General features: G+C 49.3%; 1 protein-coding gene across 2 annotated transcripts in view; it reads right to left on the reverse strand.

Moving 5' to 3' along the window:
- BTRC (beta-transducin repeat containing E3 ubiquitin protein ligase) overlaps window positions 1-25,152 on the reverse strand; it is a 2,926,431-nt gene that overhangs the window by 1,597,199 nt on the left and 1,304,080 nt on the right. The window lies entirely within an intron of this gene.

A 25,152-nucleotide genomic window follows, 5' to 3' on the forward strand; every position in this document is an offset into this window, starting at 1 on the left:
CTCACAGGTCATCCCATACTTTGAGCACTCGTTACCTCGTACATGCAAACAAACATCCTGATCATCATGCCAGGGAGATCGGAAAGATGGACACATTACAACAAAGCATTCATTGTGGCACAATGAAGTCAATGGACACTTCATGTGCTATGGTCAAATATTTCTACACTGTACAGAAGCTTTTAGGCACAAGGATTTTGTCAAGTAACCGAGGACACCGAGATGGAATGTCTTGTGATGACTGTAACAGAGAAAATGGCAGAAAAAAAACATGCTATTGCTGCAACTTGCAAAAGGCAAAATACATAGTCTGAAATGGATGCTTATTCTACTCTAAAATTGGTTGTTTATCACTAATACATATTCATCAGTAATACAACAGCACAGCGACTCCAGAGGGCCCCGGGCCCTCAACTTTGCATGCAGCAGTATGTGAATGATGCCTGCATCATAATTTATGATGCACACAACATGCATGCAAATCAATCATCAAAGCAATGTAACATGTGTTACCTTTTGATGAATGCCATTGCAGGTGTTTTCTTTGTGTCAAAAATGTAATTTGTTTTTTTCAAATTTTCTTTTTCAAAACTGGCCCATGCGTGGGCAGAAACCGGCCCCTACTCCCTGGGGACGATTTCGGCCCTGCCACAGGCCGAGAGGCCAAGGGGCCAATCCTACCATGGCCCTAACATTGTTTTTTTTGCTGAACAACGAATGGCAGATCTGTGGCAGGGGCTGCAGGCACACCGAAGATTTTCACATTTCAAACTATGGCGTCACTTTGAGAATTCAGAAGGGTTGCTGTGATGCCGATTGCCCAACAGTAGACCCTGCCAGGGCCTAAGGTCACAAAAAGGGGTGGGTTTACACAAATGCTGTAGCAGCACAAGAGGGGCTTGAAGCCACAAGGAGACCGTCAGAAAGCATTTATGAGAAAAGGTAAGTACGCTCAGATGACATTCTAGTATGCGTGGTGTAGATGGCAGTCACCAATGTGAAGAGCGGTGCATTTTATTGCTACTTGACTGAATAGCTTGCTATAGCACCCATTCAGACTAAAGAGGGAGAACGTCTGATTCTGGTGCGACCCTCGCTGATAAGAGATCCAAGTCATACAGCCTTTCTAGATCGCCATCTGACACTTAAGCTAATCCACAATTCTTCCCACCTCCTACTGCTCCAGACAAAGCGAAAAGAGGGGCAGGCATGAAGAGACCGAGAGGAAATTATATTCTTTCATGACTTCAAAGAAGAAGAAATTAGGCAAGAGAACGATCCCCCGATTTACCTTAATCGAAGGTAGAAATTTAAGCAGAAGCATTGGCAAAAGAAAGAAGTGCTCATAAAGGGAAGGATAAGGGTGAACCCTGATGCCGAAAGATGATATAGACCAAAAGACGAGAGACCGGCGATCCTAAACCATATATGTGAATTCCTGGAATTAATGGCAAAGAAAATCCATCAGGAAGAAGGTGCTTTCCTAAACCAATATGACATCTTGGCAGTGTCACAAATCCCTATTATCGAAACAATGAAAGGAAAACCAGCACCAGGGGGTGCTAGGATCTGGAAAAAAGGTACCCTGTGAGAAGCAGTGACCTACACTGTATGACTGTGTTAATGCTGAATCAATGATACCCAACATGGCAGGATGAGTGTTGATGGTGGCAAATGATTTGGCCCCAAGAGATGCTATAGACCAAAAAGCCAAAAGAGTCTTGAAAAGGACTAAGTTGGGTCCTATATGGCCCTAAGAACAGGCAGAAGGTGTATGAAAAAGAGAGGCGAACTGCAGCGAAGAATTAATTCCATATGAGCAGCAGGCTCAATTAATTTTGAACACAAAAATAGACACCATCATATCAGCAGAAATCTCGGGTTTCTAGTCATTGTGGCTAGAAGGCCCATTTATATTAGATGACAGGGGGACCACACAAATAAAAAGCAGCGCAAGAATAGTCAAGACAGGAGGCAGTTGCAGAGTTCACAACAGAACAGACCATTACAAAAACAAGAGCTATGGCCACCAGAGGGCGTGCTGATGCTGGCATCCTTAGCGTGATCCTCCACCCTCTTGGGCCCGTAAAGTGACCCGAGCCCCTACTTTGCTGCCCCCCCGTCCTGCAAACCAAACGAGTGAAGAGGTGAGGCCCCGCTGCACCCGCAGCAACAAGGACGAGCAGCATTGGCCCTGGATTCCCAGAGAACAGCTGACCTACGTGAGAAGCGGACAAGAAGGCGAGGAGTCCTGCGTGGCGTGGTGCGAGGAGGAGGGACTCAGCCTGCGGAGCTGGCTGTGGCCCGGGCCAGAGGAGTGCAGGAGACGGACCGAGGGGCGAAAGGGCAGGGTAGGTAAGCTACTACCCCACCACCCCCTGCTTCAATAAGTGTGTGCTCCGGTGGCCCCCACAGGCTGGCCCGGAGCTTGGACGAGCACGGGAGTCAGACTAGGGGCGAGGTGAGTTGGTGCCCCCCCACTTCAATCATCGAGGGTGCTTGAGGACCTCCTCTGCCCCTCCACTGCTTGCCCAACACGGCTTGTGGCGCCGGCATGAATGAAGGTGCCGAGCCGCCTGGGGGAGGGAAAGCCACCTGTTAAACATTACAGCGCAGATCCTGGAAGGGCACCCTATACCTGCGGGGCACCCGGTTGGGATTGGCAGGCCCCAGCGGAGGCCAGCGCTCTTGGGCATACGGCACTCAAGGAGGTGGGCAAGTGCCTTGAACAAAATCAAGGGGCATCACCACCTAATGGTGGAAGGAGGTGCTGGCTCAGGACGCGACATTAAACAGTGAGGCAGTGTGTGATCCCACCCCACTGCTCCCCAGGGACGAAGCAGCCCCCACAGGGGCACATCAAGAAGAATTCACCCCACAAAGGAGCTTTGTTGAGGGAGGTTTTAGACCAGTGATTTGTTCTGGCACACCCCCTGTAGATAATAACCTATTCTGGAGCAACTGCGTGGGCCATGGGCGGATGCAAGGTAGAACCCCAGGACCAAAAGGAGAAAGGGTGACCCCCGGGTACAGCAAGGGCCCCAAAAACCCACGCCCCATATGAGGAGTAGGGCCACCTGGACAACTGGGATTTGACTAAGGGAAGATTGCTCACCTCAGTGGAGGGTCAGATCCGGCGGCTGGTGGTGGAGGAGGAGGACCCCCGCTCCTCGGAGGGCAGTAGAAGATTCACCGGGCCAATGCAGGGAGGGGAGGGCCCCGCTTCCCTGGCCTCAGACACAAACGACACCCTGTGACTCAAAGATACTCCCTGGGGAGGGGCGCAAGGAGAGCACCAACCACGGTTGCCCACAGTGAATGGGCTGGGGTGCCCGAGGGGAGATTTACCCTGAATAGCAGATAGACGTATATGATATATGATATGGCATTTATAACGCACCTATACACAAGTGTTTCAAGGCACAATGAGGCAAGGGAGGGGGAACAGAGGGAAAACAGAGACCATGATCTTACTAGGACTGGTGACATTGAGATCGCCCAAGTGCAGGGGAGGGTGGAAAGGGGAAAAGCGTGTGGGGAAAGGGGTGAGGGGAAGTGCAGTACATAGGATAAACTGCAAAATAAATGAGAATAAATAAGAAGTGCGGCCAGCTGATGGCAAGTGCATGGTAAGTGCTGACAACAGGTATCAAGTGCTGGTAGGGGCTGTGGGGATACAGAGCACAGCCCCCCGAATGCGAAAGGGGGGTAGTGTAGGAGTGCACTGGTGGTCAGGGGCCCTGGGGCCGAGAACAGAGGGTAACCAGGTGACCAGTGCAGTTTCAGCCAGGAGTTCAGCAAGGGAGAGGAAAGAAAGCATAAGCAAAGAGGAGGGTCTTGAGGTGCTTCCGGAACCGGAGATGGTTCTCCTCAAGTTTCAGAGAGGCAGGGAGGCTGTTCCAGAGGGAGGCCCCAGCCGAAGAGCGAGATCTACCACCATGTAGGCGATACTGAAATTGGCCACCTAAAAATATGCACCTGGCTGTCCCGGAGTTGGGCTCTTAATGCAGCCCAGCATGGCTACTGCCCCAGAGGAATCTGCTGCCACTAAAAAAGATGTTGCCACTTTGATGGAATAAATAAGGAACATGCAGGCAGACATAGGGAGTCAAGTGGACAAATGACCCAAAGAATAGATCAAATGGAGGAGAGGCTGGAGGAAGTTGAGCACAATCAGACCTCCCTCGACACCTTAGAGACCCAAATGGACAGGCAGATGTTTGAAATGGAGAGACGAGAGGAAGAGATCAGCATGAAAATGTGAGAGGCAAAATAATCTAAGGCTTTTCAGAATTGTGGATAGATAAGGGGAGACAGAGGTAGACCTGAAGAGAACATTACACAAAGTCACGAAACTGATCTTCGAAGCTAAGGTCGAGAGAATTCACCAAGCGGGAGGGGCGGTAGGAGGCCCGAAGTCCGTCCTTGTCCGTCCTTGTCCGGTTCCATCACTATGCCAATAAAGTGAAAATACCCGAGAAAGCTAAACAGAGGGGCCAGGTCATGTACGGCACTTCTAGAGTGACAATCTCCCAAGACTTATCCTGCTCGACCCTAGCCAAGAGAAGGATGTGCTTGTCCCTGCCGAAATGGCTTAATGAGAAAGGAGTAAGGTACATGTGGGGGTTTCCTTTCTTCATCTCCTTTGAAGTTGATGGCTATAAATGCAGACTGATGACGGAGGAGGACATTCGGAGGGTCACGGGGTAGCTGGTGGGAGAAGCCGACACCTCAAAGAATCTGAGGGGAAATACGGAGGGGACAGGCAGTGGCTGATCAAGGGGCTCAGAAGAAGGCGGATGCTGGGATCCAGAAAATATAGGAAACGGAATATGTCGCCCGTGGCAGACACCTGACCCATAACCTAAATGCTGCTACGGAAAGACATAAGAACTGGGAGACCCTTTTGTTATTGATACGGCCAGCGCCATGGCTCAGCGGTAGGCTGAAACCTGGAAAGTTGAAGTTCTATTGGGCTGGGGGGTGGAGCTGAACGGGCTCCTGGGTAATGTGATGTTGAAAGCATGGGATCTGAGGGGAATCTGGTGGTCCGACCTCAACCTGGTGAAGTTAACCGGTAGGAGTCGTGCGACTTGTTTGGTGTGGGAGGGAATCAGGCTAGGGGTTATGGTATGGGTCTTCATGAAGCGGAGGTCCCTGGTGGTCGAGAGGTGGGTGGACTGGTCCACGCCGCCTGAGGAGTGATGAAGACCCATGTATATTGGAATAAAAGGATGGCTGTAGTTCAAGGTGGGGCTGGAAAAGGTCACCTGAGGGTGGGTACTCTGAATGTCAAGGGGATGAACTCACCCACGAAAAGGTCCCTGGTGGCTAGGGAGTTCCAAAGGGCAGGCATTTATGTAATATTGCTCCAGGAGACCAAATATGCCAGAGGGGAGGAACAGAGGGTCCCTGGTAGTGCGCTAGGCCAGGAATATTGGGTGTCCGGGCCCTTGAGGAAAGTGGGAGTGAGAATTCTCATAAGTAAGGTACTGAGAATGGAGGTCTCGAAGGTTTGGGCAAATGTGGAGGGTAGGGCCCTCCTGGTTTCCGGCACCATAAGGGGAGTAGGGTTCACATTTGCCACAATCTACAGCCCGAACCAGGGTCAACTGAGGTTTCTGAAGAAAACTCTGCCAAAGATGATGGAAGCCTCTGGGCACATAGTACTGGGAGGAGATATCAATATATGGGCCGATGTTAAGCTAGACAGACAAGTACTAACTACGGCTGGCAGGGGCACAGGAACTCCCGAGTCTGGGGTACGGGGAGGTCCTGAAAACATTGGAGGTTTACGGGCTGTGGGACATATGGCGTCACCTTTGCCCAAATATGAGAGGGTACACTTTTTACTCGGCCCTGCATGGTACTTTCACCAGAATCGATTACATGTATATCTCAAGGGGTCTATGGGAAGAAGCATTGGGTAATGAGATCTCCCCGATCACTTGGTCAGATCACAATTTGGTAACAGTGGACCTAAATTGGCAAAGCTTGGCACTCAGGGGGTCCAAATGGAGATGTAATGAATCTCTATGGAAGGATCCGGTGTTCAACGTGGAAATGGGCAAGGAATTTGGAGAATATTTTAAAACAAACAATACGGGAGAGGTCTCGAGGAGAGTGGTGTGGGAAGCGGGGAAGGCGACATGGAGGGGGATCCTGATCAGGGAAGGGGCTAAGAAAAAGAGAGCAGGCCTTAACGGAAAACAGGCTGAGGCCTGAGATTATTCAACTCGACAAAAGAGCTTGTGAAGCCACCGAGGAGCGGGAAGAGTGGGTTGTGGTGGCAAGGGGGAAAAGTTAAGAGATTAGACTCTTGGAGTACAGTCAAATAATCCGAAAACTGCAGTCCCTGAAACGAACAAGTTACTTTCTTACCTGGTAACGTTCTTTCGATGGGATGGTCCGACGACGTAATCCATACCTATGACATGTAATCACCACAGCTGTGCTGCTTCGGAAACTTTTTTCCTGCCGTCTGCGTCCTGCGTCGATGACGTCGATGCGCCGTCGTCGAGGACCTCCTCCGACGTCCGACGTCATCCGATGTGATAAGTAGGAAGCACGACGCCCGTAGCCTCAGTTGTAGTTTTTTCCCCCAGAACGTGTGACATTAGTCAACTGCCAGTCAGACACAAAGCCTTGCGGAACGTAAGCTGCAATCACAAAAGAAATTCTGCAGCGGGGAAGGCAGGGCGGGAGCGATATGGAATACGTCGTCGGACCATCCCATCGAAAGAACGGTACCAGGTAAGAAAGTAACTTGTTCTTCGAGGGGATTGGGTCCTCCGACGTATTTCATATCTATGACAGACTCCCAAAGCAGTACCAGAGCAAGGAGGAGGAAAAGAATTTAGAGTCAAAATTTAGAATAGCCAATCAAATAGCAGAGCAAAGGACCGCCTTGCCAAAGGCCAGATCCTGCCCTCGGATGGAATCGAGGGAATAGTGACGTACAAATGCATGTACTGAAGCCCAGGTGGCTGCATCACAGATGTTGCGAATAGGAACACCCCTCTGCAGGGCAGTAGATGCAGCCACACCCCTGGTAGAATGGGCCCGCAAGCCAGCCGGTGGGTCCCTACCCGCCAAGCGGTAACACTCCGAGATGGCTAAAATAATCCAGCGAGACAAAGTCTGTTTCGTCACAGCTTGCCCCAAACGCTTTCCAGCGTAACCAATAAAGAGTTGAACGTCCACTCTGACCCGGGACATGCGTGAAACATAAAAGCTTAAAGCTCTCCTAGGATCAAGCCTATGGAGCCTCTCCGCTTCCTTACCAGGATGCGGAGGAGGATAGAATGCCGGAAGAACAGCCTTCTGGGCCAAATGAAATTCCGTCACTACCTTCGGAAGAAAAGAAGGACGAACTCTAAAGGACAACCCTGTCCTTGTGAAATACAGTGAAGGGTGGCTTAACTGAAAGTGCCTGTAACTCACTCACTCTGCAAGCGGAAGTAACCGCAACTAAAAACACAGTTTTCAGAGTTAACAGCCTCAAAGGGCAAGAATGTAAAGGCTCAAACGGAGCACCCATAAGAAACTTAAGAACAAGGTTTAAATCCCAACCGGGCACCAGGAAAGGTGACGGAGGGAACACATTAGTGAGCCCTTTCAGAAACTGTGAAATTAAAGGGATTTTAAAGTAAGAACACTCTTCAGACGAGCGCTTAAAGATGGACAGCGCCGCCAGGTAACCTTTAATGGTACCCACTTGCAAGCCCCTGTGGGCCAAAGAAAGTAAAAAGGACAGAACCATGGGGATGTCACATGCAAAAGGATCCACATTCTGAACCCTGCACCAGTCGCAAAACTTACGCCAACGGCAACGGTACAGAGACTTTGTTGCTGGCCTTCGGGCCGAAAGCAACACCTCCATCACGTCTTCAGGGAGGTCCCAATCCTTATACCTCAACCTTTCAGAAGCCAAGCGTGAAGGTTGAGGGATCTGACCTCTGGATGGAGAACCTGACCCCCCCCCCTCCCGTGAGAGCAGATCGTCTCGGTAGGGAAGACGACGTGGAGGGCAGATGGACAAGTCGAGAAGGTCCGGGTACCACGTCCTCCGAGCCCACGCCGGAGCAATGAGGATCATCCGGGAAACGAACTTCCGTAACCTCCGCAGCACTTGCGGGATGACGGGGACTGGAGGAAACGGGTACAGCAGCGGGAATTACCACTCCACCACGAACGCGTCTCCTAAGGCTCCTTTTGGAGGAAATTCCCGCGAGCAAAACCTTTCGCACTTTCGGTTGACACTGGAGGCGAAGAGATCCACTTGAGGGGTCCCCCAAAGGGCGAAGATCTCCAGGAGAATCTCCTGAGCCAACTCCCACTCGTGAGAGATCGAGCTCTGCCTGCTCAGAGCGTCCGCCGTCACGTTTTCGTCTCCGGCCAGATGAACTGCCCAGATCGAAACTTCCTGCTGGATGGCCCAGAACTCGAGCTGCATCGCCTCCCTGCACAGAGGAAGTGACCCTGCCCCCCCTTTTTGTTGAGGTAGTGCATGGCCACTGTGTTGTCCGTCACGATCAGGACATTCTTTCCTCGCACAGTCGGCAGAAAAGCCTTCAGGGCTAGCCTGACGGCCCTCAGCTCCAACTGATTGATATGGAGTCTGGACTCCGACGGAGACCAACGACCGCTGACTGTCAGCCCGTTGGCATGAGCTCCCCATCCCGTGAGGGATGCATCCGTCACGATCGTCACCTCCGGCCAGGGAAGCCAAAATGGAGCCCCCTTCATCAAGTTGCCTTCGACGGCCCACCACAGAAGGTCCCGGGCGACCGAGGGCGGCACCTGAACCGAGTCCGACATCCTGCCGGAGGACTGCGACCATTGCGTCTTGAGTGCCCACTGCAAAGATCTCATCCGCAGGCGAGCCTCCGGCACCAGAAGAATGCAGGATGCCATGAGGCCGAGCAAACTCAAGAACTCGAACGCTGGGAGCGTCTGGGCATGCTGAAACTTGTGCACCATCTGCTGAATGTGAAGAGCCCTCACCTGGGGAGGAAAACACTGCCCCAGGGAAGTGTCGAGCACTGCTCCGATGTACTGGAGCCGCTGTGTTGGCGTCAAATGGGACTTCTTTAAATTGAGGGAGAAGCCCAGCCTGTGAAGGGAGTGGCAGGTGACGGACAGATGATCCAGGACTTGCTCGGGAGAGCTCCCCCTGATCAACCAATCGTCCAGGTAGGGGTAGACGTGAATCCCCCCTTGCCTGAGATGCGCTGCCACCACCACCATGAGCTTGGTGAAAACCCTCGGGGCGGATGTCAATCCGAACGGCAGGACCTGAAACTGAAAGTGCGAGTCGCCAACCGCGAACCTCAGGTACTTCTTGTGCTTGGGATGGATCGGCACATGGAAGAAAGCATCCTTGAGGTCGAGAGACACCAACCAGTCCTGAAGCTGAAGGGCCTGGAGGACTTGAGAGAGAGTAACCATCTTGAACTTGTCCTTCCTGAGGAGTTTGTTCAAACCGCGCAAGTCCATGATGGGTCTCAATCCCCCGTCTTTCTTCGAAATCAAAAAATAAGGGGAATACCATCCCTTGTTCCTCTCCGCTACAGGCACCAGTTCTATGGCCCCTTTCTCCAGCAGGGCTTGAATTTCCTGCGCAAGGAGCGGATCCGGACTCTGCAAAGAGAGGTTCCCCGGTGGATTGTCGCGAGGCCTGTGCCGAAAAGGAAGACAGTAGCCGTGGGTTATGATCTCCAGAACCCACACATCTGAAGTAATGGCTTGCCACTCTACAAGATGCTGCGCCAGCCTTCCCCCAACCGGCGAACCATGGGACATGGCCTCATGACTGAGTGGGAGCGGCTGCGGCGTTACCTGAGGGCAAAGAGGCAACTGCCCGAGCGGCCTTGGCACCACGGGTACCCTGTCGTCCACCTCTGGTACCCCTGCGCAGGCCCCTTTGACTGCTAGCTCCTCTCGCTTTACTGAAGGACGAGTAATAGCGAAAGGAACCACCCCTCCACTGCTGTCCCCTAGGACGAAAAGGCGGAGGTTGGCGAACTGCAGCGCCCAACGACTTCGCTGCAGCTTTTGAGGTCTGCAACCTCTCAACGCTCTCGTCAGCCTTGCTGCCAAAAAGGTGTTCACCGTCAAAGGGCATGTTGAGGAGCCGGGACTGCACATCAGGAGCAAACCCCGACTTCCGCAACCACGCAAACCTGCGTATCACGGTGCTCGCCGCCATGGACCTACTGACGCATTCAGCTAAATCCAAACCCGACTGAACGGACTCACACATGGCATCCTTACCATCCTGGACCATAGCAAGGAAACCATCCCGTTCGTCCCCTTCGGGAATATGTTCAGCCGCTAACGCAACACAGTTCCACAGAGTATGCGTGAAACGAGACAAGGCACAAATGGAGTTGGCCGCCTGAAGCGCCATACCACCAGAAGAAAACACTTTCTTCGCCCAGCCATCAAAACGTTTGTCGTCCCTATCAGGAGGGATGTTAGGGTACGACGCCTGCTTTGCCGGGGCCGTGGCCGCCTGCACCACCAAACTCTCCGGAGTGGGGTGCCTGGTCAAGTAGCAGGGGTCGCTACTGGCTGGACGGTATTTTCGCGACAAGGATCTGCCCACCGCCGGGAGACTCTCCGGAGCAGTCCAAGCCGCCGCCACCCTTCTCTGTAAAGCCATATGGAACGGCAGTACCGGGTCAGTTGGGGGACCAACATCAAGGATGTCCGTCAGATCATCCTGCACAAACTCCCCTGGGGGAGCAGACCATCCCAAGTACTCAGAAACCCTAGCCATAAGGCGCCGGTACGAGGAATCGGCATGAGAGCCAGGCTCAGGCCTACAAAACTCCACCTCCGGAGAGGTGTCCAGTCCACTGGCATCATGCAGTGACTGCCTCAAATCGTCAAACTGACTATGGCCCGAGACAATTTCATCTGGAACCTGACTAGGAACCAGGCCATCAGAATCCTCATCCGCCTCTGAAATATACTCCAGGTGGCGAAAAGAAGGCACCCGAGAGTGCTTGCTCTTAACCAGAGCCTTCCTAGGGGGTTCTCCCGTGCCACGGGGTACCTCCGACACGAAAGGCATTGATGGCGTCGAGCGAATCGGCGCCGGCGTCGAGAGAACCGGCATCGGCGCCGAGAGGATCAGCGTCGACGTCGAGGAAATCGGCGTCGACATCAGATGCAGCGCCTCCAGCATCGGCGGTGTCGACACAGCCCTCGAAGCCGGAGCCCCGAGCGTGTCCCTCGACGACCTGAGCATCGACGACTTCCTCGGAGCCGGAGCCTCGAGAAAGCCTGTCGACGCCCTCGACGCCTCAGACGTCGATGTCTTCCTCGAAGACCTCACAGGTGCACACAGTCTCGAACGCATCGAGGACCGGGACCTGGAACGGGTACGTCGAGAACGAGTCTCCTTGTCTGAACGGGACCTCTCCCGTGACTCATGCCGACCACTTTTGCGAGCGGTGTCTCTCGACCTCTCACGGCCGACCCCACTCGGGGGCGCGGACGGCTTAGTACCCTGCGACTCAAGAATCGCCAGCATTTTCTTCCCGAAGGAAGCCCATTCTTCCGGCGTCGCACGGCTGGTGGGGTAAGCGACGTGCCGGGCAGAGTCCTCCGAAGAGGACCTGGAAGACGACCAGTGTCGGCGCTTCCGAGAATGCCTCGAAGAGGCTGAGGAGTGGCGAGACCGACTCCTAGAAGGAGACCCACGAGACTTCCGACGATGACGCGGAGAGTCACCCCTCGAATCATCCGTCGAAAGCCCCGCAGACTTCGACTTCTGGGGCTTGGACACCCGACAACTTCTTCTTAGGTTCGCGTAAGGCTTTGGACGTGAGCGACTGGCAGTCGATACAGTCATCCGTGCCGTGGGCCTCCCCGAGGCACCAGAGGCAGGCGTCGTGCGAGTCCGTCACCGACATCTTGGACCCACACTCCCCGCACTTCTTGAAGCCCGGACGCGGGGTCAAAGACGAAGTAGAAGACATCTTCACACGAAGGATTTTCACAAAACGAACAGGTTCGAAGAACCGAGAAGAACAGAACTCCAAAGAGTCGAGGCGTTTAACCGAGAAACACGAAGCAACACGTTCGCGGAAAAAACGGAACTGAGGCTACGGGCGTCGTGCGTCCTACTTATCACATCGGATGACGTCGGAGGAGGTCCTCGACGACGGCGCATCAACGTCATCGACGCAGGACGCAGACGCCAGGAAAAAAGTTTCCGAAGCAGCACAGCTGTGGTGATTACATGTCATAGATATGGAATACGTCGGAGGACCCAATCCCCTCGAAAAGTTTTATGAGAAAGGCAATAAGGCGGACGCACTGCTGGCCACCAGGCTGAGGGGACAGTGGGCTGAAAGGTGGGTGGAGGCTTTGGAAGGGGAGGAGAATACACAGGTCCCAAAGTCAGATGGGATTCAAGAAGCATTTGCTACTTTTTATGAAAAGTTTTACAGAACGGAGGCTAGCCCAGAGACGGGAGATACAACAGTATACCTAGCTGAAACCCAGATGCCTGGGCTGTCCCCAATAACAGCGGAAGAAATTAAGCGGGCAGTGGGGGGGGATTAGTGTTGAGAAAGGCCCCCGGGGAAGATGGTTTCTCTGCAGGCTTTTATAAGACCTTCATTACCCCGCTACTCCCGTTCATGGTAGAACTGTTCAACGACGGAGACGGGGGAAAGCCCCTAATTCATTCTCACGTGCATTAATAACAGTCTGACACAAGGAGGGCAGGGACCCTCCCCACCCCCCGGGTGTGCGGTTCCTATCGCCCCATTACCCTTCTGAATACTGATGCAAAAAAATGTATAAAAGAGTACTGGTGTCAAGACTTGAGGGGTATATGCCTCAACTAATCCACCTGGATCAAGTGGGCTTTATAAAGTAAACCGATCTACAAGGCTAGGGGGATGGCGGGAGAACCCATCCTCCCCTCAATGGATGAGAAGGCATTTGATAGGGTGGAGTGGGGCTTCCGCAGTGAGGTGCTCATTAAGGTAGGCCAGGGAACTAAGATTAAGCGGTGAATAAGGGCAGTTTATCCATCCCCCCAGGCGTGCATGGTAGTGAATGGTGGGTACTCCCGTTGGTGCGCCTTGAGTAGGGGGTACAAGACAGGATTGCCCCCTTTCCCTGACTCTATTTGTGCTCTCCTTGGAACCCCTAGACCAGAGGATCAGAGAGGAGACCCTGGTAGAAGGACTCATGGTGGGGAAGTGAATTACAAGGTTGCATGATATGCTGGCGATTTGCTACTGCACGTGAGGAACCCCCTAGCCTCCATACCGCAAGTTCTCTGGTTGCCTGAACAGTATGGAGCCCTCTGGTTTTTAAGACCAATCGGGCTAAATCAATCTTTTTCCCCTTGGATAAGGACTGAGATGGAGACATAGGTAGGTTTACCTCACTGGGGATGCTGGTTAACCTGGACACGCTGAGATACTTGGGGATCAACCTCAAGAGGGACACAGGGGGCCTCTTTGACGCTAACTTCCCCGCACTCATGGCTAGATTTCAGGATGATCTGTTAAGATGGGGAAAACTGATCATATCATGGCTTGGACACCTCAATGCCCTTAAAATGGTTTGCCTCCCAAGGTACTTTATGCGTTTCAGATGCTCCCGATCCGGGTCCCTGACAGCTTCTCCCGGGAGATAAAGATTGCGATATTGAGATTCCTCTGGCAAGGGAAAAAAGCAAGAATCTTCCTCTAAACTCTCACCTTACCAAAAGATAGGGGTGAAGTGGGGCTCCTGAATATGAAACTCTACTACAAAGCATCCCATCTGAGGGTCCTCATACCCCACCATAGAATGCAGAGGGACTTCCAATGGCTCGGTCTGGACAATCTTTATCTGTCCCCCGCTACTGTGGGGGAATGTCTGCGGGAGCCAAGAAGCAAGCTACCCCGTAGAATAAGGGACAACCCGATTGTGGGAACCATATGGGACATATGGTGACAGAGTGCGGAAATGCAGGTGGTAACGACATGGCCCTGCCTCATGAGCCACTTGTGGGCCCCTGGGGTAAGAAAGAGTCGGTCAACTGTGCAGGAATGGCACATGTATCACTGTAACAGACCTGGAGAGGGCGTTGAGCATTGGTACTCTCTCTGTATTTTCATACTTGCAGCTACAGGTGGTGATGATGGAGGGAAAGTGGAAGGACGGAATACAGAGGGACCTTACTCCCTTCGAGAAACTCTTAGACAAAAGTACAGAAATTATGGTGCTGGAAGGGACCAGGTCTACTGATAGATTGAGACGGACTTGGGAAAGAGACATGGAGAGGGAAATAGACCCAGACCTTTGGAGAAGATTATGTAAGGGGGCCGCTCAGATATCGATCTTTAGCCAATACAAATTGCATGCTATCAAGCTCCTCCATAAATATGACCAGGTCAGGCTCTCGAAGATATTTCAGACAGCGAGCCCCGTTTGTTGGCGTTCATGCAGGGCCAGAGCGACTACTGGCATATCTGGTGGGGATGCCCTCGAATAAGTGTTCTGGGATGAAGTACTGGGCTGGATAAGAGAATTAGAGGGTATCCACCAAACCAAACCTCCCCTCTTGATTTTGTTTGGATTGCAGGAAGTGGAGGGAGAACTGAGCAGGTTAACAGGGCTGGCAGCGTCCCTGCTGCTTGCAGCACGGGACTGCCTAGTGATGAAATGGAAATGTGTTCAGATTCCCTGCAAGAGGGATTGGATTAATGTGGCCCTGAAGATATGCACTATGGAAAGAATAACTGCCGGGCTCCATGGGAAGGTTGTGCCACATGAGCAGATCTGGGGTGAATTTAGAAATAAATATCTGAAAACTGTAAGGCAGAGAAAGTCGGACACAAAGGTTGACTGAAAGGACAGTATTTGGCTGGACAAGGAGTGAAGGAGTGAGCCCACGGGCCTACTTTTAGCCAGTCCATACCGCAGGTAGGAATAGAACGCCATGGAGACGACCAAGGACATATTGGTGCTATAGTTATATAATAACTGCCATCTCAACTCAACCGAAAGGTTCCTAATAGTGGTTTCATTTAGTCAAAGAAGACACTGTTCCGGGGGGAGGAAGGGAAATGAGGAGGGAAGGTGAAAAGTAAGTACACAGTTGAGAGATAGGGACAGGGGGTGGGTACAAAGGATTGTTCATGGCAGTTTAATCTCCTTGTCCGTATCGTTTAATGTTTCTGATGTATCTGATGTATGAAAACTTGCAATAAAAGGAAGTTTTGAAAAAAAAAAACAAAAAAAAAACAAGAGCTTTCTCTAAGAAAAGACCAGACTTCAGAGGGGGAAAACCTCGGGTTACTCAGCCTCAGAAAATCAGCATCTGTCCAGACTATGAAGACCACAAGCTTTGCAGGCTTTTGCAAATACTTTGGAAGACAGAATAGGAGATTTTTGCTGATATACTTTAGAGCTTACATTAACACTTATTCATTTGTCCATAGTGAAGACAAGCACTACAAAGGTTAATTCATGGAAAAATAATAGAACTGTTGTTGAAGAGATCATTAGTCCAGCTCCTCCTAAATACTAGGTACAGGGATTCTATTCTTTGCTTGTATAAAGAATGTACATGGGTTACAGACTGGTGTTCAATCTAAAGAGACTGAACACATGGACGCCATACATTCAGCCCCAAACCACGGAGAAAGTGAGTGCTCTTCATGCATTAGAGAGAACAAGAGAACATTTACAAGACGATACTTGAGTGGTGGTAATCTGTGGACAGTGGAACCTAAGTCACACCTAGGAATTCCCTATAAACAGGAAGGATCTTGCGTTCCTTTCAGAACGGCAGCAGTGTTGAAGCCTTCCTAATCATAAACCGGGTTTGTCTTGCAGAATGCTGGGGCATAGCAAGAGAAGGGCTGTTTCTGGTCTTTTCTGTGCATTCCAGTTGCTATCAAGCCTTGTGAGGTGTCTGGCTCCTGGAGAAGTGTAAAATGTCAAAGGTGGCATATTTGGTAGCAAGGTAGGCAGGTGTTGGAGCAGCAGTTGCCTTGTATGAGACACGTGATTTTGAAGGGAATCCTATTGGGGATTCCTATCCAGTGTAGGTCTACTGCAATACACAGTGTTGCTGTTTTGTGTAAAATCTGATCAACGGTCTTATCTATTCTTAAGTAACCCTCTGCCGACCCTTCCTGCCCGGCTAACTATCACCCAATCTCCATCACTCCCTTCCTGGGAAAACACCTGGAAAAGCTGGCCATCTCCCAGCTTAATCTTCACACTGAATCTGTTGTCTTCATGACCATCAGTCCGGCGTCAGAGCTGCCAGAAGCACAGAAACTGCTCTGCTGAACATCTGTGAAGACCTGCTCTCAAACCTTGATTCCAACACCCCCTGTGTCCTCATCTTACTTGATCTCTCTTCTGCTTTTGACATGGTCAACCATGCCATCCTGCTCAACTCTCTCTGTGATAACTTGGGTATCACCGGTCAGGCCCTGGCGTGGCTTACTCCTTTCCTCTCTGATCGACCCTCCCAAGTCCAACTTGGGTCCTTCCTCTCCTCTATCTCCACCTGTGGTGTCCCCCAAAAGGTCTAACCTCTATCCCTGGATGTTCAACCAATACCTGGCACTTCTTGTCCACTGCATTGCTGCTCTCTGCCCCAACTTTCAGTGTATGCGGATGACACTCCGCTCATTTTCAGGCTACCTTCGTCCACCTCTTCTCAGTCTCTCATCTCGGACTGTATATCTGTTATCCAGGAGTGGTGTGCTGCCAATAATCTCTGCCTTAATGCCAGTAGGACAGATTCTCCTCATCAGCACACCCGCTCCCTCCTTTCCTGTCACTCTTTGGCTGGCCTTTCTTGGCCCTCTTCCTGCTCCCACCTGCAAAGCTAAAAACCTTGGGGTTATCTTCGACTCCACACTCTCCTTCTCTCCTCACATCTCTGCTGTCTCTAAGACGTCACACTACCATCTGCACCTCCTCAGAGATATTCTTCCCTTTCTCCCTTTACCCAGAAGCTCACTCACTGTCTCCAGAGCTCTGGTTCTTGCTATGCTGGACTATTGCAACAGCCTCTTTCTAAATCTTTCTGTTTCTACTCTCCACCCTCTGCAACTCATCCAGAACAGGACTGTGTTACGCTCACCTGGTCTCTGCGGAGGTGTTGGGGCATGGTCGCAGCCCTCCCAGGAGTGGAACCTCTCGTCTGACTTTTCCCTCTGCGCCTATGTGGATGGTTGCAGCGGGATAGCGTGCTTCCTGTGTGAATATAAGGGGGTTCTAAGTATGCAGTTTACGGCCCTGACCCCCTCTTCAGACCTCTTCTCCCAAGATATGCCTTCCCATAGGAGGCGCCAACTCTGGAGGGCTCACCTGTTGAATGATAATGGTGGGCTCTCCGTCCTGCCGCTTCTGGCAGGGGCGCTTGTCTACTGGACCAAATTCCTTCACTGGTCCCTTGTCGTGGTAGCCCAGGCCGGCTGCGACTAGGCCACCTCTCTTGCGGGTAATTGTTTCCCTTGTTTTCACTCGCCTGCTAGTCTTTTGACTTTTCATAATTGTATTGGTAAAGTTTGTTTTACTCTAACGTCCGTTAAGTGTGTAATGTCTCTTTCTCTGCTTTTTTCCTATGCAGGTGATGTTGTGGTTACGGCGGTCGCTGCAGAGGTTGAAGCGGTACCGGAGATAGGAGAGTAGTTACGATGTTCTGGTAACTGGTAAGTAACCTCTAGGGGTGCGCGTGGGTATTAATTGCAGCGCCACCCAAGATTATGTGTCGGTAGTTCTTCTAACCTTGTCTTGTCTTCTTTTCAGGAATTCTGCTTCGTTGGAATGAAGACCACGGGTGCTGCAGTGTTGTGTTGCCTGGAAGATGGTCTGCTGCCGTGTAGATGAGCGCCGGAGTCCTGGGTCCTCAATACCTTCAATTCTCTCTTCCTAAATATCTTCCTTCTCGAGCTCTTCGCTCATCCGCCTCCAACTCCCTCAGCGTCAGTCGTTTTCCAAACAACAAGTTGGTGGTAGATCAATTTCGTCGGCTGGGGCCTCCCTCTGGAACAGCTTCCCTGCCTCCCTCAAACTTGAGCAGAACCATCTCCGGTTCCGGAAGCATCTCAAAATCTTCCTCGTTGCTTCTGCTTTCTCTCCTCCTCTCCCCTGCTGAAGTCCTGGCTGAAACTGTACTGGTTACCTGGCCACCCTCTGATCTCGGGCCCAGGTCCTCTCCCCCGCCAGTCACACACCTGCACTGCCTCCCTGGCAACCCCTGCACTTGGGGACTGTTTTCTGTATCCCTACAGTCCCCCACCAGCACTTGACACCGGATGGCTGCACTTACCCTTGCACTTGCCACCAGCTGGCCCTACTTCTCTTATTGTTTTTATTTATTCTATTACCCCATGTAGGTCACTGTCCCCTCCCCCTCCCACTCTTACCCCTTCCCCTGCACTTGAGCGATCTGAATGACACTTAGCCTAGTAGGATCGCTGTCTCTGTCTTCCCTCTGTTTCCCCTCCCTTGCCGCGTCACGCCTTGAAACACTTGTGTATAGGTGCGTTATAAATGCCATATCATATCTGAAAGCTGATGGCACCCGTGGTGGCATTCCACCACCAGAACAGTATTTGAATTCATCGATACATGAGTGGTTGGTTCATCCTTTTTTTTTTTTTTACTAATCATGAACCAGATGGAGGAAGGACGATAATACCCAGAAAGGGTGTTTCAGGTTACGGGACCAATGTGCACAAATCACAGTTGTTGCTTGTTCAAAATCTGGTCCTCAAAGGAGCAACAATATTGGAAGATGAGAAATGGTGTTACTTTAGGAAAAGGGGACAGAGGAATTAATTGAGAAAGGTTGCAGAATCACCTAGCTAGGCAACAAGTGTCAGGAGCAAATAGGTTGAGGGCACAAGGGGATATGAAGGCAACATTCTTTCTGATCCCTTGGGCAAGAAATCACTAAAACATCTTGTGAATCATGTATTGAGACACTGTTCCCTGCAAAGTTCAAAGTAGAAGGCGCTCCTTCTAGTGATAGATGATATAAGGTACCAGCTTCTTTGGTAGCTACAGTCTCAGAAATTGTAAAAGGGAATACAAATGGATCTCCCTGCTTCACTCATGGTGACCTCCGATGCCGATTAACAAGGAGGGGTCCTGGTAGTCCCTATGCCAGACATTAGTCCTGGTTACAAGAGCCTTACCCAGATTCTTTAGCTCACTATCTTTTTCGAGCAGTCCAGCACCGAAATGCTAGGCAATTTTTGTCTGAACAAGAGTACCAACAGCAACCCCAGACACGTGTTTCGGTCTGGTTGGACCTCATCAGTAGGGTGGAGGTGTGCCTCTCTAAGAATAGTGAACAAGGGGTCCACGTCTGGATTCCCCTAGTAAATTAGGGTGACCTAAAGTTACTTAAATTATGCAAATTAACAAGGAAGGTCCTGGGAGTCCCTCTGCCAGACATGGGGTGAAATCCTAAGGGCCATGGGATGAATTGCTAGGGGCCATGGAATGAAAACGTTAGGGAATGAAAGTGGCCATCCTCAAAGGTTGCGAGGTCGAAGAATTGTAGAGTGCCAACTGCCATCCACAGGGTGCAATAGATGTTCTCCCAATCGCTATGTGAAAAGGCAGTGCTAATACGAACAGACAACACAGTACTAAGCCTAAGTGAACTGGCAGGGGGGGCTCAAAGATCAAATCTCTTTTACAGGTGATGCAGTGGACCTTGTATGGGAGGAAAGGTCTTTAGGACCCCCTTCCCCCACATTGCACCCCTACGTGAGGCTCATGACTCGTCAGCAGCCCCCATGCACCTGGGCACGGGAGGCAGGGTGGCTGCGGATTGACACGTGGGGCTGCACGGCTCACCTTGTAGCATAACAGACTCCATTTTGTAGTACACTTAGACTCAATTTGCAGAAGCTGAAGCTCCCCCCCACTTGTCCACGCACAGCGAGCCCTGCACCCCCCCCCCCCAGCCTTCTCCCCATGGTAGATCAGTTGAAGACCGCTCTCACGAGCAACTAGCTGCGAACAAGTAACAGAACAAACGCTGTATCACTTACCTTCCGCAGTACATCATTGCCCTGGCGGTGACCTGACATTTAGTTGGGGTCTGGGAAAGAAAGTCGTCCCTATCAAGTATACCTCGACCCTGTGCAGACCCCCCCAAACCCATGACATATGGTGCTAATGACCCCCTCCACCCCAGTTCCCCCAGCTGAAGTGTTAAACACTAATGTTAAACCCCTGGGTCTCCCAGCTTCATCCAATGCTGCCAAGTCGTTTGCTAAAAGGCTCAAAACCCATAGTGCCAGTTGCTCTCGTTAATATGGTACGACCCCCGCCTACCCCAGGGCATTTCCGTGTAAGGGTGTCAAGCATATGGACACTCGAATCTTCCTTTTTCTGACCAAAGTTTGCTGCTAGTGTAAAACAATTAAAAAGAGAAATATATAAAATGCTTGTCTTTAGTATGATTGAGAGTTTTATGATATTTGTGGGTTATTAGAAGTTCTGAGCCACATCCGCTGTGGTTGAAATAATAGACAAACTTGTTGTTTCCCCAAACCTTGAGCCACAAATCCTAATTATATGTTTAAAGCTGTGATGTGTCACTGAGACCCATGCATCCACCAACCAGGTTCTACCTCACGTTTTGTGTACAGTTTTCCCCCCCGCGGGATCAAAGCAACAGAGCAATGAATGTTATATGATGTGACATTAATTAAAAACTTTTCATTGTATTGATTCAGTAAAAATGAGTATATGTGAATTATAGAAATGTGCCTTTTACATAATGCCCCAAGACCCCAACAACTCGGCCCTGTAAGAGCATGTATGCTGTTCCGTGAACAGAGACCCGCAAGAAGTCACAAGGCCATCTCCCCCTCCTTCTCGAGAGCTGCATATCTAACCCCCCTCCTCCCCTCAAGGCTTGCCGTGGCTTGAAGGTCCCCGGTATTCTGTTGTTGAAACAGTGCAGCTACACCTCCCCGCATTCCTGCTGGACCCGCACCAAGCGTTTCCGACGCCAAATCCCACCATAAAATCACTATGTGCCGCCCTGGCCAGGCCAAGAAGAATTACGACCCACACGACCCCAACTCCCACCACCTTTTGAGCTATTAGCCATGTGCCCCCCTCCGACCCAACGGTATTTCAGTTCACCCTAGGTTTAATGGGCCATAGAAACAGTTATTCACCCTTGTACTAACATACCGTAAAACTATCACTCACTGCATCTAACAGAATAGAATGATGAAGATAGCCTAACTCGTGTTCCCTGACAAGACACCTGGGTCCATGAGATTGGATCCTTTGTTAATGCCAACTTTATGATGATGTATAAAGGAAGCCTTGTATTGCATACTGTTCTCCTGTATCCCCTCCCTGGTACTAGATTGATGTGTTAAAGGTTTTACATACCAACTTGACATTGACGAGTGTGATGAATGTGTATGAGTGGCCACAAGGGCAAGTTTTAGTACTGAAGTAATGAATATCCTTGGAAAGCCTGCGCCCTGGCACCTCACCCCGATGAGCCCGGCTGGCCCAAGCACTCTGTGATGCCACCACGTGGATCCCCGCCAATCATGGAGCACCGTGCCTGCATCCGACATAGTAGCTAGTCGTCGCCATCCAATCCCAAACACTATGTGGCCCCTTTAGCTTAGCTCATGCATGACGTGTATTTGTAATATAAATGACTGTCTGCTATTGTCAGACAGAGCGCTCTCGGAGTTTGCAGAGTCCTTTGCATGCCCTATATCGATTTAGATAAAGACTTTTACTCTCAACCGCACTTGGTCTTGGTCTCATTCCCTCCAGGGGTGTGTCCATCATTGACTCTCATTGGGGAGTGTTATATATTATAGTGTTTGGGGGACACTTACTTTCAACCTGCAAGTGTGCAGGAGAGAACATGCTGTCTTTAATGGTGGTTCACATACATTCAGAGGTCGCGGAATATAGTAGCGGATGAACTGAGCAGGAAATTCCCAGCCTCGTTGGACCTGCGTGTCGCACACCAGACAGTCAACTAGATATGCAAAGGTTATGGTATACCAATTTGGGACTTGCTGTTCAGACAGGAAAATGAAGAAATGCCTCTACTCTATTCTGCTTAGAGCCAGGATGCACACCCAAAGTCTTGTTATATACATTCCACCTTTTCCACTGATGCCAAAAATACTAACAAAGATAATGAGGGAAGAGGTGGAGGTCATATTCATGGCACAAGGACTTGTTTTTCCCTCCTTCTGGAGCAATCAGGGACCCAGGCTCCGACTCTCCAGATCTGCACAAAACCCAGAACTATCAAGACAAACTGTGTAGGCTAAGGCTTAAGGCATGAAAATTAAGCAGCAAGGTCTACAGGGACTAGTGTTGTCAGCAGCTGTCTCAGAGGCAGGGCAGGGATGCCCTTCTACTAAGCAGGTCGTGCTTGCGCTACTGGTCTTGTTTTTAGTTTTAATGTGGGTCACAATGCACCCTTTAAAAGTCTGAAAACCTTAAATTTATTGCTAAATGGGTTTCATTATTATTATTATTTTTTTATTAGCATTAGTTTCCATAGAAACTTTTTAGCTATTACATAATATGTTTCCAATCAACAAAAACAATGATGCAACAATGCAAAGAGTAAAAGAGAAAAGGAGAAGAATCCAAAAAAAAAGAAAAAGGAAAGAAAAAAAAGACAATCTATTTAACAGTAGTGTAGATGAAAAAAAACGTACATTGGTAAATTTCTCTTAAAGGGAAAGTGAATGCAAAGCATAAAAGTTATTCTTTCATTTCCTTCTCGTTTCTACCAATTAAGATTGATTTCATCTTTCCTCGTCTCCTCCAATTCTACCAATATGATCGACGCCAGTTCAAGCAGGGCAAAAGTTAATGACAGCCTAGTCCCTTGCAGAAGAAGATGCCAGATGTCACCTTTGGTTAAAGTTCAATCGTCCGAAAAAACTTTTCGTAGTGAGTTAAATTGGATCTCATCCACCGCTTCACAATTCATAATCAGATGGCGTAGTGTTTCATTAAGGACTGACAGTCGTTCTACTAAATCCAAAAAGCAGAGATAAATGCATTCAGAACACCTTGGGGAGGCTTGGTAGTATTAAAAGAAATGGCAGTTAAACCATTTAAGAGTTTTACTTTCCTTAATCACCCTTAGAAAGAAATTGCCTCCTCCATGTGATTTACCATGTGTATTAAAATCCTTGCTGGAGGCTCCTTATTGAACCAGTGGGTCCACCAGATATGGAATGGCTGACTGGTACAACCTTGTTTCTGGTGGGCATATGGTCAATCAGATGTCAGGGAGATCTGCTAGCATATGCAGAAGAAAAGAACTTCATACCTGGGAGATCTGTCTGAAACATTGATATTACGCCTGTCCGGGGTCCCTTTACAATATTTGCTAGAATTTCTAGCACTAAGATCAATGAAAGGGTGAGAGCAAAAACTGGCATTGGCAGATATGAATATTGGTATATCGTTCTGACCTATGGAAAGAGTAGACGGATAATAGACATCATTTGAAGAGCATATAAATACTTAGTCTCACCTCTGCCATCCATTATTTTGAGTCATTCAAAGAGGAGTCATGGCTTCATGGGCAAAGGCCATTGGTGTGCCTTTCTTGGATATTTGCAGAGCTCCCATGTGGACTGCCTCTTCTCCCTTCATCAAATAGTATAAAAAACTATAAAATGATGTGCAAGTTAGACATTTTTGGTGTGAGCATGTCTGTATTTGAAAAGTGAACCTAGTTTCAAAACTATGGATGTCACATAATAAAGCTTATGCATTATATTGTTACATGACGGAATTCATACGTTTTGACAATGTACAGTTTATCATCCTAAAGCGCTACCTTGTAAAGTTGTTAACTATTGTTTCAATGTTGCATTCTTTTCCTCAAAAAACCGTCAACTGCTCAGTTTAAAACTATATATATTTTTATTCAGAAGTTGGGAAAAACATGTTGCACCAAACAAAACGTGATTTGTTCTCCACTTGTTAGTGTTTTCATTAATATTGCTACTTGAGGATTGATCAATATCCTATGATCTTTGCTTTTTGGTCAGTTGATTTGCTCAAAATAATATCCTTTATTGAAGTTCTATTACTTTCAAGTGAAATAATGTCCACTTATGTATACCTTCCTCTTAATATCATACATATTGATTTGCTTAAATTGGTATCCTTGTTCTAATTGGAGTCCTCGTTTATAGTAGTTTGATTTGCTTTAATTTATATCTATGATTTAATTAGCTATCCCCGACACGCGTTTCACCACTTAAGGAGGAAAAATTCTATCAATTGCATGTAGCTGAAATGATGAGTTGGGCTGAACGATAGATGGTCCTTTGCGTCGTGCAGATACCAATTACAGATTCATTTTCCTGTTGTGTTGACTCCAGCTCTTCTTGAATCTGGTGACGATTCCAGTTTCTTTTCTTCAAACATTCCTTCGTCCACTCCTCTTCCCTCTTTTGCGTTCTTTTGCAAGGTTAAGGTATTCTGTGGTTCTGTTATTTTTCAATTGTGGAATTCCGATTGACTGATTTCATGCTTCTGCAATATTTTTGCGATTCTTCTAAAAAGGGTAATCTGAGTTACTGCTTTCTCCTGAGTTGCTTGAATTGATACTGGACCCCGGTCTACCTTGGTCAATAGCACTACTTATTGTTTCACTGGTTGATTCAACCTCAGATGGTACTGTTGATGCACCCATGTGTGGCTTGTTTGGAGATATCATATTCAATATTCTAGTTAATTTTTGATCATGCTTTTTTTGCAAATGAATTCTTCCTATTTTGTAATCGCTGTCTTCCCGAATTAATTTATTTGCTTTTCTAGTTTAAGTTCTGAGGGGAAACGATACAGGACCACATCTAGTCTATGATAGTTTTTGAAAATTGCCTGTAGGCAAATTCAATTGTTCTATATGCATTTTAATATAGTCAATTTCTCCATTGTAGATAAATGTACTTTTTCAGCTTGTTGAATAATTGTATGCATCATTTATTTCGAGGTAGTAACTAATAGTTGTGCCAATCATTGAAGGCCTCTTTGTCTTCTTTATATGAAGGGAATATACATATCCTTAAACCCTTCAGTATTCTTCCTACTTGTAAATATGTTTTCATGATTTTA

This window comes from Ambystoma mexicanum, chromosome 8 (assembly GCF_040938575.1).
Source record: "Ambystoma mexicanum isolate Mex_15411 chromosome 8, UKY_AmexF1_1, whole genome shotgun sequence".
Taxonomy (NCBI): Eukaryota; Metazoa; Chordata; class Amphibia; order Caudata; family Ambystomatidae; genus Ambystoma; species Ambystoma mexicanum.